At 39.9% G+C, this 16751-nt stretch overlaps 1 protein-coding gene across 10 annotated transcripts in view; it reads right to left on the bottom strand.

Annotated features, from left to right (window-relative positions):
* Positions 1 to 16751, bottom strand: part of MAP3K13 (mitogen-activated protein kinase kinase kinase 13) — a 195493-nt gene that overhangs the window by 112186 nt on the left and 66556 nt on the right. For 2 of the 10 annotated variants that reach the window (XM_064366890.1, XM_012457726.3), the window contains exon 1: positions 14564 to 15861. The exons of the other annotated variants lie outside the window; for them this stretch is intronic. The gene's annotated coding sequence lies outside the window, so the exon portion shown is untranslated. Of the gene's footprint in view, positions 1 to 14563; positions 15862 to 16751 lie in introns of those variants that run through there. 10 annotated transcript variants of the gene reach the window in all.

Genomic DNA, 16751 nt, shown 5'->3' with positions numbered 1-16751 from the left:
AAAGTTGGTGAGGATGTGGTCAAAGGGAAACTTTTTTTTTTTGAGATGGAGTCACACTCTGCTGCCGGGCTGGAGTGCAGTGGCGCGATCTCGGCTCACTGCAACCTCGCCTCCCTGGTTCAAGCAGTTCTCTGCCTCAGCCTCCCTAGTAGCTGGGATTACAGGCACCTACCACCATGTCCGGCTCTTTTTTTTTTTTTTTTTTAATTTTTAGTAGAGACGGGGTTTCAACATCTTGGCCAGGCTGGCCTTGAACTCCTGACCTCATGATCCACTCGCCTCAGCCTCCCAAAGTGCTGGGATTACAGGCGTGAGCCATTGCGCCCAGCCGAAAGGGAAACTCATATACACTGTTGGTGGGAACGTCAGTAAGCACAGCCATTATGGAAAACAGTATGGAGGGTTCTCAAAAAACTCAATCTTACTATGGGGTATTTATCCAAAGGAAAGGAAATCAGTATATCAAAGGGATACCTGCAACCCCATGTTTACTGCAGCACTACTTACAACATCAAGATATGGAATCAACTCAAGTATTCATCAGTGGATAAATGGATAAAGACAATATGTCACACACACATACACACACACAATGGAATACTATTTAGCCATAAAAAAGAATGGAATGCAGTCATTTGCAGCAGAGATAGAGCTAGAGGTCATTATGTTAAGTGAAAGAAGCCAGGCACATAAAGACAGATATCACATGTTCTCACTCACATTTGGGAGCTAAAAAGTAGACCTCATGGAGGTAGGTAGTAGAACAATAGTTACCAGAAGCGGGGAAGGGTGGAGAAGAGGGGATGAAGAGAGGGTGGTTAATGGATATAACGATACTGTTACACAGAAGGAGTAAGTTTTAGTATTTGATAGCTCAGTAGAGTGACTATAGTTAACAACAATTTATTGTCTATTTCAAAGTAGCTAAAAGAATATTTGAAATGTTCCTAACATGAGAAACTGATAATTGTTCAAGGTGATGGATATCCTAAATACCCTGATATGATCATAACATATTATATACATGTATTAAAATATCACATGTACCCCATAAACATGTGTAATTATTATGCATCATAAAAAATTTAAAAACTATTGGTACATGTCTTAGTCTCTTTGTGTTGCCATAAAGGAATACCTGAGACTAGGTAATTTGTAAAGAAAAAAGGGTTATTTGATTCATGATTCTGCTGGCTAGAAGGCTGGACATCTGGTGAAAGCTCAGCTGCCTCCACTGGTGGCAGAAGGCGAAGGGGAACCGGTGTGTGCAGAGATTACACGGCAAGAAAGGAAGCAAGAGTGAGGTGGGAGGTACCAGGCTCTTTTTTAACTCTTGTTAAACTTGTGGGAACTCACAGAGTGAAAACCCACTCCCAACCATGAGGATGGTACCAAGCCCTTCATGAGGGGTCTGCCCCCATGACCCAAACACCTCCCATCAGGCTCCACCTCCAACACTGGGAATCAAATTCCAACATGAGTCTGGAGGGGCAAACATCCAAACTATAGTCATACACTACCTTCAATCTCCTTACTCGAAAAGAATGTAAACGTAACTCTAATTGTACTACGCTTGACAACTTGTCTCCCGTTTCTTGTCTCTTACCACTACATCATACACAGCAGTCCTCACTTATCTGCAGTTTCACTTTCCACAGTTTCAGTTACCCTTGGTCAACCACGGTCCAAAAGTGGATGAGTAAGATATTTTGTTGAGTAGGATATTGGATGAGTAAGATATTTTGAGAGAGAGACCACATTTGCAAAGCTTTCTTAGTCTATTGTTATAATTGTTCTATTTTATTATTATTGTTGCTAATCTCTTATTGTTCCTAATTTATAAACTAAACTTTAGCATAGGTATGTATGTTTAGGAAAAATACCTGGTATGTACAGGGTTCAATACTATCCACAGTGTCAGGTCTATACTGAGAGCTCTTGAACCGTATCCTCCATGGATAAGGGGGGGATTGCTGTACTTTTTTTATATTATTGCATATATTTCATCATCATCCTTTTAAAATGGCAACATGTTGATTATTAACTACAGTTAAGTCTTGTTATTCACAATAGCTACATTCTATAAAGCCTCAGCGAGCACTGAACCAGTGAATATTGAGCCATTGCTCCTAGGGGAGGTACAGGGTTGGGTTTCTGTAAGTCTCTGGTTGCAACATGTTTATCAACTGATCAATACATACCTTTGTTTTATGTGTGCTTCTGTTTAAGGACACTTCACATAATCTATATTGTTGATTTATCATTATCAAATTCATGGCCAACTGCACAATAACTCATGACTAAATGAAACTTATGTAGCACACATATTTTCTCCGTAAGGCACACCATAGCCTTCTTGTGCTCGGGAACACTAGATAGCATTTCAACACTCTGCTTTGGTGCCATTTTAAACAGTGAAACCACTAACAAAAATGCAAAAAACAGGGCACTAAATAGACCTCAAGAAGGACAGTTGTTTACATCAGGAGAGCTGAAACAAGAAGGCAGAGCCTCATCTTGTTCGAACCCCGCGGGGAGTGTGTGATGTCAGGTGACTCGCATTTTTTGCTGTTGTGTGTGTGTCTTCAAATGACTGTAAAAGCACCAGGAGTATTGATTTTGGGGTTAAAAACAGAGTCTAGCTACAAGGTGAATTTGCAAATATAGTATCTGTGAATAATGAGGATTAACTAACTATATTTTCCTATTATTGAGCAGTTATGCTATTTCTTTTTCTATTCAAATAATGCTATAATCAATACTTTATGCATAAAACTTCTTCCTCTTGGCTGGATGGGGAGGCCCATGCCTGTAATCCTAGCACTTTGGGAGGCTTAGGTGGTTGGATCACTTGAGACAGGAGTTCGATACTAGCCTGGCCAACATGGTGAAACTCTGTCTCTACTAAAAATACAAAATTTAGCCAGGTGTGGTGGCACATGCCTGTAATCCCAGCTACTGGGGAGGCTGAGGCAGGAGAATCACTTGAACATGGGAGGCAGAGGTTGCAGTGAGCTGAGATGCCGCCACTACACTCCAGCCTGGGTGACGGAGCGAGACTTTGTCTCAAAAACAAAAACAAAAACAGAAACAAAACAACTTCTTCCTCTTTTAGGAGTATTTCCCTAGGAACTACTGGGAAAGTTAGAATTTTGATACAGCCTGCTTCTTGGAGTAGTTCTCGGAGTGCCTGCCTTATGACCGTTCTTCAGATCCTTCTTACTCACAAAATGTAGACCTAGGACCAGCAGCATCAGCATCACTTGGGAGCTAATTAGAAATGTGGACAAAAATCACTGCAGGCCAAGTGAGCAGAATCTGGTCTTTAGCAAAATCTGCAGGTGATTTCTATGCACATTAGAAGTCTAAGAAGCTCTAAATCAAGGATTCTTGAAATTTAGCGTGCATCAGCGTTACCCACCTAGCTTGTTAAAACACAGATGGCTGGGCCCCACCCTCAACATTTCTGACTGAGAATGTCTGGGGAGTGGCCTGAGAATGGGCATTTCTAACAAGTTCCCAGGTGATGCTAATGGTCCTGGTCCTGGAACCACACTTTGAGAACCCCAGCTTTAGCTGGTTCACAGGTAGGTCTCTCGCAGAGTTAATGTTTTTAAATTGCTAATTCATCTTTCTTGGTGAGATGGAGGGGAAAAAATAATCAACGTATAATCATCAGAAGAAATCCTTTTCACTGTATAGAACCATGCTAACGAGGTTGATAAGAACTAGTAGTGGTTGATAGGGGTAGGGCAATATGGATGGGAACTGAGAAACAGAAATAGAAAAAAAATGTTTTGTTCTCTTGTTATTTAAGCACATTCTGTAAAAGAGTCTATCATCAAAGTACCAGAAAAACATTCTTTTTGTTTGTTTTTTGAGATGAAGTCTCTCTTTGTCACCCAGGCTAGAGTGCAGTGGCATGATCTTGGCTCACTGTAATCTCTGCCTCCTGGGTTCAAGCGATTCTTGTGCCTCAGCCTCCTGACTAGCTGGGATTACAGGCATATGCCACCACACCCAGCTAATTTTTGCATTTTTAGCAGAGATGAGGTTTCATCATGTTGCCCAGGCTGGTCTCGAACTCCTGACTTCAAGTGAACCACCCGCTTCAGTCTCCTGAAGTAATGTAATTACAAACATGAGCACCTGAAAAACATTTTTTTTTTCTTTTTTTTTTAATTTGAGACGGAGTCTAGCTGTGTCGCCAGGCTGGAGTGCAATGGCGCCATCTGGCTTCACTGCAACTCCGCCTCCCCGGTTCTAGCGATTCTCCTGCCTCAGCCTCCTGAGTAGCTGGGATTACAGGCACGCACCGCCACGCCCAGCTAGTTTTTGTATTTTTAGTAGAGACGGGGTTTCACCATGTTGACCAGGATGGTCTCGATCTCCAGACCTTGTGATTCGCCCGCCTCGGCCTCCCAAACTGCTGGGATTACAGGCGTGAGTCACCGCGCCTGGCCAAAACATTCTTATTGAGTAGTTTTTCATAAACTATATTTCATGAATCACACACAAAAATAGAAGAATCTGAGGAATCTGGTAAAAAGTATCAAAGATACATTTTTGTTTGTTTCTACTTTTTCATCTTCCTGTGATGAAAAATAATATACAGCTATGAAAGCACAGGTCCCAAAACAAGCCCCGGAAGCTTAGATTCCCAGTCTCTAACAAATCCTTGGCTACCACTTCCCAAGAATAAACCCAGAAAAGATTTCTTAGAACATGGAACCCTCAAGCCTCTAGTTCCCTTACCCCGAAACTTCAAGCCCAGCACACAGCCAATTCAAGTATGTAACTATTCGTCAACGTACAGAATTTCTGGGTACCCGTTCTATGTATTTTAGGTAGATCAAAATGACCATTTCATATTTCTCATGAGCTTGGCGAAGCTTTAGCAGCACAGTCTCATGAATAGGTATTCCCTTGGAGTGACTTCCTTTTGCTTGGGGGAAAAAGAGGGACCTTATCTTAGGGTCCTCTTTGCTCTGCATTAATAGTGAGGTTCTCTTATCATATCTCTTTCCTTTTCAGATCTGGTCAAAGGCTTTTAGAACCTGGGTGGCTGTTCTTTTTGTTTGTTTGTTTGTTTTGTTTTTAATGTTTAATGTTTTTAAAGCCATTCCATAGCCTTTTAAATAGCAGGAAAAAGACAAAGGCTATTTATAAGGAAATTTGTGACAGAAGCAGTTTTGACTTTAACCCAAATTTGGTATCAAAGGTCTAAGATTCAGTTGAAAGAATCCTTGTCATCAATTTAGATAACCTCTTAAACAAAGGAGAGCAGATGATGAGGAGTGAGTACTTTTCAGTGTGTTATGGAGGAAGCCCTGATTGGAGAAATTATTACAGAAAGTATAAAGGATTATGCGACTGTTTTTCTTTCTTCAAGAAACCTGGTCTAGTCTGTCTCTAGGTCTTTGAGAATACTTAAAAGACTAGATCGGGGCATAGCTTCAATCATTAACACAAGCAAATGTTCTGTTATTTTTTTCGTAGACAAACAGATGGAAGGGATCCTGCTCAAAAAGGGCCAGAAAAAGGAGAAGGAAGGGGAAGGGAGAACCTGGCAAAGTCATAAAATTTCTTTTTAAATGGGTTCTTGAGCCCTTAATGGCTGTAATATCAGGTGGGTATTTCCCAGGAGTTTCTATCCGTAGCAAAAATTAAAGTGGGTCTGTAATTTAGGTCTAGAAGTAGTGCCTGGAAATAACCAAAGGTATGTTGCATCTGTTCCTTCTTAGTGTGCATATGTATTTAAATTTGTTATGGGAGAGGAAATAATTGGTGAGTAATTAGTAAAATGCTTAACCTAACTTTAATCAAGAGATTATTTTCCCTGGAAAAAGCAATCACGGCTTTGCATTTTGGTGAGCTTTATCTCACTAGTCTCAATTATCCACGGCTATCCAAGCCTGCAGATACCCTAATGTGTCCCATTAAAGGCAGGCAGGCCAGCTACTAAAAATGCAGGCACAATGCCTCAGGGTAATAAGAAGCCTTAGTGGGCTTATTTTGCAAATTGAGCCCTCTTTAGTAATGGCAACTGTGACAGCCCCCTTTAGGACTCCAAAAGAGTCTTTTTCAGTCTGAGTCCCAGATCCACTCCCTTCTGTTTAAGGTGGAAACTGCTGTCCTGGCTGCCAGCTGCCTCATCAGCTTAGCCACAGTCTCCCTGGGCTCTGCTCTCCTTTTTCCCTGTCATCTTTCTCCAATCCTTCATCTTTGGCTACCTTAACCTTGAATCAATTCATTCTTTCACTTCTCTGGCCTTTTGTGAATCCAGAATTTCACTAAAATGTCCTCAGAATTGCTCAATTCTACTATTACCCCCAGCCCAGGAATTCACAATGCAAATGAGCACGCTGAAGACAATCACCATCTGTCAGCAGGACGTTCTACATTGTTTTTCCTGAAAAATTTCAAACAATTAAAATTGTACAGTTACTGCACGTTCTCTTAGGGTTGCCCTGCAACACGACTGCTTTTTGCAAGATGTTTTTACCACACTGCTACACAGATATATATTGTTACTAAATGAAAATGCTATATGAAATTATGATAGCTGTCAGGACTAGACATCAGACCTCTTGGCTTGACAATTAGACAGATGAAGAAGGCTGTAAGAAAAATTCCAAACTGATGAAATGAACATAAAAATGAAAGGGAGATTTTCTGTTTGTAATTTTTAAAATTTATCTTTTTTGACAAAATCTACAAATGTAAAATATCAATCCAACAACCAACTTGTTATTGGGAAAATTATGAAAAGAACAATTTTCAAAAGCTAGCAATTATCATACTGAATAGTATCTTACTTTTACAAAGGCCGATTATTATACTACTTGTGAATTTAGTGGGTCTTTATTTTTTTAATTTAATATAGTCTTCATCCTTCATCCAGCTTCAGCCCAAGTTAGAAGACAAAAGGAGGTAGTGAAAGATGGGCAGAAAGAGTCAACAGGATGAATTTTGTTTCCTAGGAGCACTAACAAAGGTCACAGCAGGAAAAGGCTACAACATACATCCAAACTGAGGTTACTGGATTATCTGTAGCCACATCCCCTATTAGCCCAGATCACCGAATCACTAGTCTAATGGAAGCTTTTTTTTTTCCTGACTACAGAGAACAATGGTCAAGACAATTGACATTTATAATGGGCATGCCTAAAGGTGGTGAAGTCATAACTCATCAGGAATCTATTTCCTGCTTATGAGAAAGTCTCTGGCAAATCTGAAAGTGATTTAACCTATACTGTATCACCTAGATGTCTCCATCTGAAACAATTCTGACACTTTATCCTCCTCCCCAGCTGTAGCAGCATCCCATGGGGGTTAAATTTCTATAAAAATACTGTGAAAGGGCAGGGTGCAGTGGCTCACGCCTATAATCCCAGCACTTTGGGTGGCTGAGGTGAGCAGATCACTTGAGGTCAGGCGTTCAAGACCAGCCTGGCCAACATATGGTGAAACACTGTCTCTACTAAAAAATACAAAAATTAGCTGGGTGTGGTGGTGCATGCCTGTAAGCCCAATTTCTCAGGAGGCTGAGGTAGGAGAATCGCTTGGACTCAGGAGATGGAGTTTGCAGTGAACTGAGATCACACCACTGCACTCAGTCATCATGGGCAACAAGAGCAAAACTCCACCTTGAGGAAAAAACAATACTGTGAAAGAATTGTAATAAAAGTAGATTTTAACTAGATTGCCTTAGAAATTATCACTTGCTTATTTAATGCTGGTAATTAACATCCAGGTTCCAAGAATCTTACAATGTTAGCGTTAAAAAGAACATTTGAGATCACTAAGAACAATTTCTTCATCTCACATGTTAAAACCAAAGCTAAGGAAAAATTTTTAAAAAGCTAAGTGTGTAACTTCCTTTCTAAGGATGACCCGGTAAGGATGACCTGATTGCTACACAGACGCCTTCAGTCTTAGTCCAGTTCTTTTTCCACTGCATCCACATGCCTTGCAGTAGGTAAAGAGAAAACATGTTGATCTTCTCCAATTTAGTATAAGAATCTTCTAGATAAAGAAGGCAGGTAAATGGTTGCATAATAGAACCTCATTATTAAAAACTTTACTATACACCAAGGGTTCCATTCAACCTTTGCTCAAGGTGGTGCGTGTAAAACTTCTGCTAAAGTGTTTTTAAAAGCAAAAAAATTTTAAGTGTTTTCAATATTGCCTACATTGCTGGATCTCTGCCCAATTCATGTGAGAAGCAGAACACATCCCTCTCATTATGCCTCACTATGCGGTGATTCTCAGTGGTGATATTATAGGGGGGCAAACATCCACACCCACACACTTATGTAGGGGGATCTATTTTTTTTTTTTTTTTTTTGAGACGGAGTTTCTGTCACCCAGGCTGGAGTGCAGTAGCGCCATCTCACTACACTACAACAACCTCTCGGGTTCAAGCAATTCTCCTGCCTCAGCCTCCTGAGTAGCTGGGAGTACAGGCGCATGCCACCACACCTGGCTAATTTTTTGTATTTTTCATAGAGACAGGTTTTCGCCATGTTAGCCAGGATGGTCTTGATCTGCCAACCTCATGATCCGCCAGCCTCAGCCTCCCAAAGTGCTGGGATTATAGGCGTGAGCCGCCTTGCCCGGCCAGGAGTATTCATTCTAATAGAGAAGCATGTAAGTTTAAAAGAAGCACCACACCTGCCCTGATCTCCACCCAGCAGAAACATCATTGATCTCCCCAAAGTGGCACTTACACAATAAAGTTAATACTGAAAATTCACGTTGACTTTTAGGACTTAGAAGGAACTCTCCTTACATCTCCAGGGTGCCTGACTAGGTCAACCACTGACCCTTTTCTTTGATGGTTCACCATCTCTTTGAGGAATCGCTATCCACACATAAACAATACAATGCAAAAGTCCTATTTTAAATTTACCCACACCCTGCATCCTCTAGTCCCCTCCAATCTTTATTTTTCTCATTAACATGTACCACTGTCTAAACATAATTTACTTATTTACTGTTCATCTCCTTTTATTAGATTAAAGTAAGTTCCAAGAGGGCAACAATTTATGTCTGTTTTATTCACTGCTGTGTACCTAATACTTAGAACACATAGTAAATGTGCAAACAATATTTGTTGATTAAATGAATATTAAAATGATAACAACACCTTCACACTTGCTAATTCTACTTGGTTCATCTTCTTTTCCATCATTTCCTTCAATCATTCTCTCATGCCCAGTATATTGGCCCTCTACCCTCTTAGGGCTTTTTCTGCTGGTTGCATCTAGGGAGGGTATAGCCAGTCTGGACCCCATGGTTATCTATTAAGGGATAATCCTCATCTACTCCCACCTTCTTATCTGCCACTGCACCTGCTGTGCCAACACTTAACCCTATATAACCCCCAACACCTAACTTACCTTACTCTTTGCCCAGTCCAAAGCAGTGCTACAGAAGATTTTAAATACATGCTGGACTGGACCAAGAGCAATTCATGGCAATACTTAATGTTCACAGCCCACAGTAAATAGAAGAAAGAACAGAATTAGGAATTAGAACTGGGTTTGAAAATTGGGTATGACATACACTACCTGGCGTCTTTGGTTGAGTCAATGAATTATTTGAGCCTTTTTTTCCCCTCATCTGTAGAGTGGGAATAATACTATCTACTTCATATCATGAAGATTATATTTAATTAATTAACTTTTTGAGACACAGTCTCACTCTGTCACCCAGGCTGGAGTACAGTGGCACGATCAAGGTTCCCTGCAGACTCTGTCTCCCGAGTTCAGGCAATTCTCATGCCTCAGCCTCCCGAGTAACTGGGACTACAGGTGCATGCCACTACACCTGGCTCATTTTTGTATTTTTTGTAGAGCCAGGGTTTTGCCATGTGGCCCAGGTTGGATGAAGATTATATTTTAATAATGTATATAAAAGCTCCCAACAGGTTTATATCCATGTAGGCTGGGCACAGTGGCTCGTATCTGTAATTGCAACATTTTGGGAGGTCAAGGTGGGAGGATCACTTGAGCACAGGAGTCTGAGGCCAGCTTGGGTGATATAGGGAGACCTCATCTCTACAAAAAATTTTAAAAACAGCCAGCCATAGTGGTGTGTGCCTGTGGTCCCAGCTATTTGGGAGGCTGAGGTGGGAGGATGGCTTGAGCCCAGGAAGCTGAGGCTGCAGTGAGCTGTGATCACACCACTATATTCCAGTCTGGGTAACAGAGGGAGACCCTGCTTAAAAAAAAAAAAATTATAGGCATGTAGAAAGTGCTTAATAAATATTAGCTCCTCCTCTTTAACACAGTTCACTAACTTCCAACGATACCTTACTCTTTGAGTGATTCACAAGAAAACTCAAGCTTTCTGGTATGAATCTTCTTAATTTTTTTCTCTTCCCTCCTTTTCATAATTCTATGTTTTCACCCATCTTCTCTCCTGATTCTGAAAGCCTCTCTCTTCTAAGACCCTGCATATCAATAGTTTTCAAGCCTGGCTGCACATTAGAATCAGCTGGGGAGCTTTTCAAAAATGCATCATCACTGGGGCCCACCATAAACCCATTAAATATAAATCTCTGGAGGTGGGAGCATGGTGCCAGTATTTTTTCAAGTTCCCTGGTAGGGTGTCAAGACAATTTAATGGGGGGAAGAATAGTCTTTTAAGCAAATATTACTCGAACAACTGGATATCCAGATTCAAAAGAATAAAGTTGAACTCCTTTATACTATACACAAAAATTAACTCAAAATGGATCATACATTTAAATATAGAGCTAAAATTATAAAACTCTTAGAAGAAAATAGAAGTACATCTTTATGACCTGGAGTCAGGCAAAGCCAACTTAGATATGACACCAAAAGCATAAGCAACAAAAGAAAATAAACACTGAACTTTATCAAAATTAAAAATTTTTATACCACAAACAATATTATCGAGACCATTCTGGCCAACATGGTGAAACCCTGTCTCTACTAAAAATACAAAAAAATTAGCCAGGCGTGGTGGCACGCACCTGTAATCCCAGCTACTCGGGAGGCTGAGGCGGAAGAATCGCTTGAACCCAGGAGGTAGAGGTTGCAGTGAGCCAAGATTGCGCCATTGCACTCCAGCCTGGTGACAGAGCAAGACTCCATCTCAAAAAAAAAGAAAGGGAAGACAACCTATGGAATGAGAAAAATATTTGCAAGGTATATATCTGATAAAGAGCTTGTGTACAGAATATATAAAGGACACTTACAAGTCGAAAAGAAAAGATAATCTAATTTTTAATGTGGGCAATGTGTCCAAACAGATATTTTTCCAAAGAAGATACACAGATGGCCAATAAGCACATGAAAAGATGCTTGGCATCATTAGCTATTAGGGAAATATAAAGCAAAAACCACAATGAGATCCCACTTCAAACTCATTAAGATGGTTCTAATCAAAAAGATATATAATAGCAAGTGTTGATGAGGATGTGCTGAAATTGGACCTTCATACATTACTGATGGGAATGTAAAATGGTACAGCCACTTTGGAAAACAATTTGGCATCTCCTGAAAATGTCAAACATATAGTAATCATAATGACCCAGCAATTCCAGTCCCAGGTGTGTACTCAAGAGAAATTAAAAGAAAGTCACACAAAAATGTATACACAAATGTTCAAAGAAGCATTATTCTTAATAGTCAAAAAGCAGAAACCCAAAATATCTATCAACTGATGAATGGATAAGTAAAATATGGCACACTGGAATATTACTTGGCAATAAAAAGAAAAGAAGTACTGATATAGGCTACAACATGGATAAACTTTGAAAACACTACACTAAGTGAAATAAGCTAGTTACAAAAGAGCATGTACTGTATAATTTCATTTATATAAAATATCCAGACTGAGCAAATCTATATATAGAGAAAGCAGACTGGCGGTTGCCTAGAGCTGGGGAGTGAAGAGAAATGAGGAGTGACTGCTAATGGGTATGTGGTTTCTTACTGTGATGATGAAAATGTTCTAAAATTGATTGTGATGATGATTGTACAACTCTGCGAATATACTAAAAAACATTAAATAGGAAAAATGAAAAAGAAGGAAGGGTGAAGGAAGGAAGGAAGGAAGGGAGGGAGGGGAGGGGAGGGGGAGGAGAGGGAAAGAGGTAGGGAGGGAGGGGGAAAAGTTTCCACAGGTAATTCTAATACTGAAGTTTATTTCTGATATTTTACTTTCTGGATTCCTTCAGAGTAAAGACTGCATTTTCTAAATTTTTTTCTCCCCCATATTCTTACAGATTAATAACACAGAGCAAGGGTGTGATATTTTTTGAATTTTTTTTTTTTTTAGCAGCAAAGTGTTCTTGGGGATTTTCTTTATTTTAATCAAAATTGCAAGATCAGGCTGCCACCTGGCAGAATTGGTCATCTTGGCTATCTTGAATTATCTGAGCTCGCCAAGCAATTCGGCTGAAGCACACAGAATGAGGGTAGGCACACAGTGCAAACAAAACTAACCGGTTTTGCCATCGAAGCAGGGTTGTTTTGTCATATACCAGCGGATATGGCCTCTGGCCCTTAGGAACCATTCTTTTGACAGTTCCCCAGGACATGGCTCTGGTTTGACTGACTTTGTTTACTAAATAAATTAATTCCTACTTCTGGAGTAGCTTCAATTTTTAAACAGAAAGCCATCTATTGACAGTCACTGATACACAGGATTTTATTGTTTGATATTAAACAATTAAGAGTTATTGTTTTTTCCCTACAAGTACACTATACATGAAGATAAATATAATGTAGAATACAGTCACTAAGAGTAGGGAGAGAGAGGGGGATTCTATATCTACTCTGTGCCTTAAAGGAACAATTTTACTTTAGTAAATTCCAAGTGCATACTGTTACTTCTTTCACAGAAATAAGGCTCTCTTTTGGCAAAATGTGCATCAAAGACAGAGTCTGATGAACATTTTTAAAGATGAGTTTGATTACGTAAACAACATTTTTAAAATATCCTAATAATTTGATCTTTTGATCTAGTAGACTTTAATAATTTAAAATTACTTGGAAATTGCTAGTTTCAACAAACTCTCTGAAGGTATACAGAAAAGGAAAATGCTGAAATAACTCAAGATGTTTATAAATATTGTGTCTACAATGTTATCTCCTTTGTTAAACCCAGCATATAAAAAATAGCAAAATATGAGACCACAATTGTGTGAGTATAGGACAAAGATCTGATTTAGAATCAGGCAGCAGTTTTCGCTCTATTACTCCAGCAAGTTCAAATGCACTCAGAAATACAAAATGATTGATCCTCAGGCATAAGTTTGAAATTAGATGAGTTTACAGTTGGAAGATACATTAAGAACAATAATTCAAAAGATATGAAACCCATAATTTAGGAGCCTTGCTTCACGATACAAGATAACCGGAAAATTAAGTAAAAATCTGAAAATTAAGCATTGATTTCACAAGGTAAACATGACAGGCTGTATTATAAGAAATACGAGGCATTTTGCTTTCTCACCAGAAAGAACAGCTGGGTACATGCTGCAGACTGGCATTATGAATTGCTCAAAGGGAAGCAGTTGGGAAACGCTGTCAGATTATTAGGGTTGAGGAGCTGCCCCAGGGCAGAACTTGCCACAATGTCACATCCCTCTTCACTCTCAAAACTTTCACCAGGATACACCAGACCCTTGGAAGACACATTCAATCACAAATACTAACTTTTTGTTGAAACTCCAGTAGCAAACTATCAAACCAACTCCATACACGGAACATGCCAGGACTTTTCGATGTTTCCCCAACACAGTGGAATAAACTATTTTCAGCTAAAAGTTCATCTCAGGAAAACACTCGCGTGCATTTCCATGCAATATAATTGTGGAACATAGTAACCACTTCTTAGTTTTCGTTAGAGGATACTGAAAAACTCGAGTGTAAGGATAATTCCCCCTTTCCCTCTAATGCAGCTTTTTAGGGTTTTGACACTATAAATAAAGCGTAAAGAGTGACATAAAGAGCTGCGAATATATATAAATACACCACTATGGCTCCCGTCATAAGAGCTTTTGGAAAATGGTTGAACAAATATTCATCGTCCCCAAATCGCAATCGCAAGACACTGACTGTTACACAACTGGAAACAAAGGCAAGGTGAAGGGTGAAGACCGCAGAAAGGACGGTCGCAGGGAAGACAAGTGCCCCGCAGGACAGAACCTGCGCGGTCTGGCGGCCCCGCTTTTCTCAGCACCTTTCTGGTGTTCTGAGCTTTTCCGCTAATACCATCCACATCATCTCTCAGACAAATGAATCTCCCTTTAAGGAAAGCCAAGCAGGCATCCGAGGTAACGTGCAGAACCGTAAATGAAAAATGCCCCCGTCTAGCAGGCAGACAAGCGAAGGAAAACCAGCTGTCAGTTCCAGAGGCTCCTCGTTGTAACAGGGTTTCGGGTTTCTCTCTGCCCCTGTCTCTCTTGTCTCGCCCTCAATAATATCAGCTTTCTAATCACCTCAAATCACAAATACATTCTCCTGTCCGTCCTTGCGAAATAAATGCTGATGAAACAGGAAAAACAGAGTGCAATACTCACAACAACGAAGAATTCCTACACATGCTGTTCCATTTTCTTGCTTTGAAAAGAGGTAAGGTTAATTTTAAAAGCCTTGCTGAATTAGAAAAATAAAGGGGAGGGGGATTCCACGCACACAATCCTCCAGCCCACCGCAAAGGAGCCCGAAGGCTTGCTGACGTCACAGATTCATGAATGGATGTAAATGGGGCTGGTTTAGGATTCCGCACAGACTTCGCTTTGCTGTGTGCCACGAAAAAAAGAGGGGCGGGTCCAGAGCAGGCCCGGCCAATAGGCTTCGGGCAGACTTGGCCTTCCCTCTCTTAGAAGGAATCTGGTCACAGAATAAACAGAGCCCGCCAATCAGGCATCTGCCACTGCCTTAAGACAGACTGGCAGCTTGAGGAGAGAGAGAGAGGGAGAGAGATTGAGAGAGAGCGAGAGAACGAGAGAGAGAGTGTGTGTATGTTTCAAGCTGTGATATTCATAAACATTATTATTGCTATTGAATGAAAGAATCAAAATAGAATTTCGGTGGAATCAAGGCTAACAAAAATGCATATAGAAGAAATCCCATCTTTTATTCATTAGAGCTCTTTTCTTTAACCCTTTTCTTACTGTTCAGCAATATGCCTGATGCAATCAAAACAAATCAAAGTCAGATAAACCATTTCTAAAACTGGCAGACTAGTGGACATGTATGCCCGGCCCACCACGACTTGTAAAAGGAAAATTTAGGGAAGGATGCATGGGAACGATAATCTAGTAACTAAGAAAACAGAAATATGGAAAATAATATTACATGAATGTAACTGTTTTGTATAGCAGTAACATCTTGCTGACCTTCATGATGTATCAAAAGTGGACACGGTAGAAAAACTTACTGCTACTTTTAAGAAGGGTACAGTGTTTCCTCATTGGTTTATTCAACTTCTGGCAGTCAGTTAAGACACAGCTCCAAAAGGGCGCTTAATGAAAACTTTGAGCAAGTTTTGGTTTCAGTAAGATGTTTTAGATGTTTTATTATTAACAACAAAAACAGCTGTATTAAATTCACTCAAAAGGCATCTCTTGCTTCTTTATTTTTACACTTTTCAGTTATACAAAATTGGAGATGAATATATTTATTGTCCCTACTCCTCATCACTACACTTCAGAATGGCTAATACTTGACAAATGCTGATCATGATTTTTCTGAACTTGGGAAATGGCCTCAAATCCTTGAAACTAGAACAATCATGGTTAATACAAAGTTTCAGTTATGAGGTGTCCAGTGACCAAGAACATTCTGAACAGAGATCTGCTCTCTTTCTCAATCAGATTAGTTACACAACTGTGAGAGAAAGAAAGTGGTTGCTTGTTTTCTATGTGGTTCTGGAGGGTCCAAACCTGGCCACTAGTAAGTACTGCACACTTCTTAGCTCATTTGGCAAAGGAAAATGTTTCAGGATTATTTTGCACACAGCAAAGATATTCAGTGTACTGTATATATTGAAGCAATAGAATATTGTTGGCAAACAACATAGTCAACAAATTTCCCTAAAGGAGCTTATTGTGGAATATCATTACAAAAAACATAGACCAAAGAAGTTTACCCATGTAATATGGGAGAGTGCTCAAGGCAAATACAGTATTGGTACATGCCCAGTAGGTCTGAGTGTACAACATTATTTAAGAACCAATAAATGGAAAGATGAATAATATACATCTCTATTTCTTTTAACAGCGACCAAAGCCAACCAGGATACATTAAAAGAATCAGATTTATGAAAAACATTTTTTTCTTTCAAAACAATACAGACTAATAGAAAGAGGCAAAGAGGCAAACTTAATAAGATACCCAAGAAACATCAAGTTGTGTGTGTATTTTTTATTTATTTATTTATTTATTGTGGAGACAGGGTCTCGCTCTGTCTGTCACCCAGGCTGAAGTGCAGTAGTGCGATCATAGCTCACTGCAACCTCAAACTCCTGGGCTCAAGTAATTCTCCAGCCTCAGCCTCCCAAGTAGCTGGGACTATAGGCATGTACCACCATGCCTGGCTAATTTTTAAACAAGTTTTTGTAGAGATGAGGTCTCACCATGTTGCCCAGGTGGGTCTTAAACTCCTGGGCTCAAATGATCCTCCCTCCTCAGCCTCCCAAAGTGCTGGGATTACAGATGTGAGCCACTGCGCCCAGCCAAGTTGTATACATTAAATATCTACAG

Source organism: Aotus nancymaae, unplaced genomic scaffold, assembly GCF_030222135.1.
Source record: "Aotus nancymaae isolate 86718 unplaced genomic scaffold, 86718_ANA_hifiasm-v0.15.2.pri h1tg000067l, whole genome shotgun sequence".
Taxonomy (NCBI): Eukaryota; Metazoa; Chordata; class Mammalia; order Primates; family Aotidae; genus Aotus; species Aotus nancymaae.
Note: the sequence above shows the minus strand (reverse complement) of the source record. Positions and strands in the feature narration are given on the sequence as shown.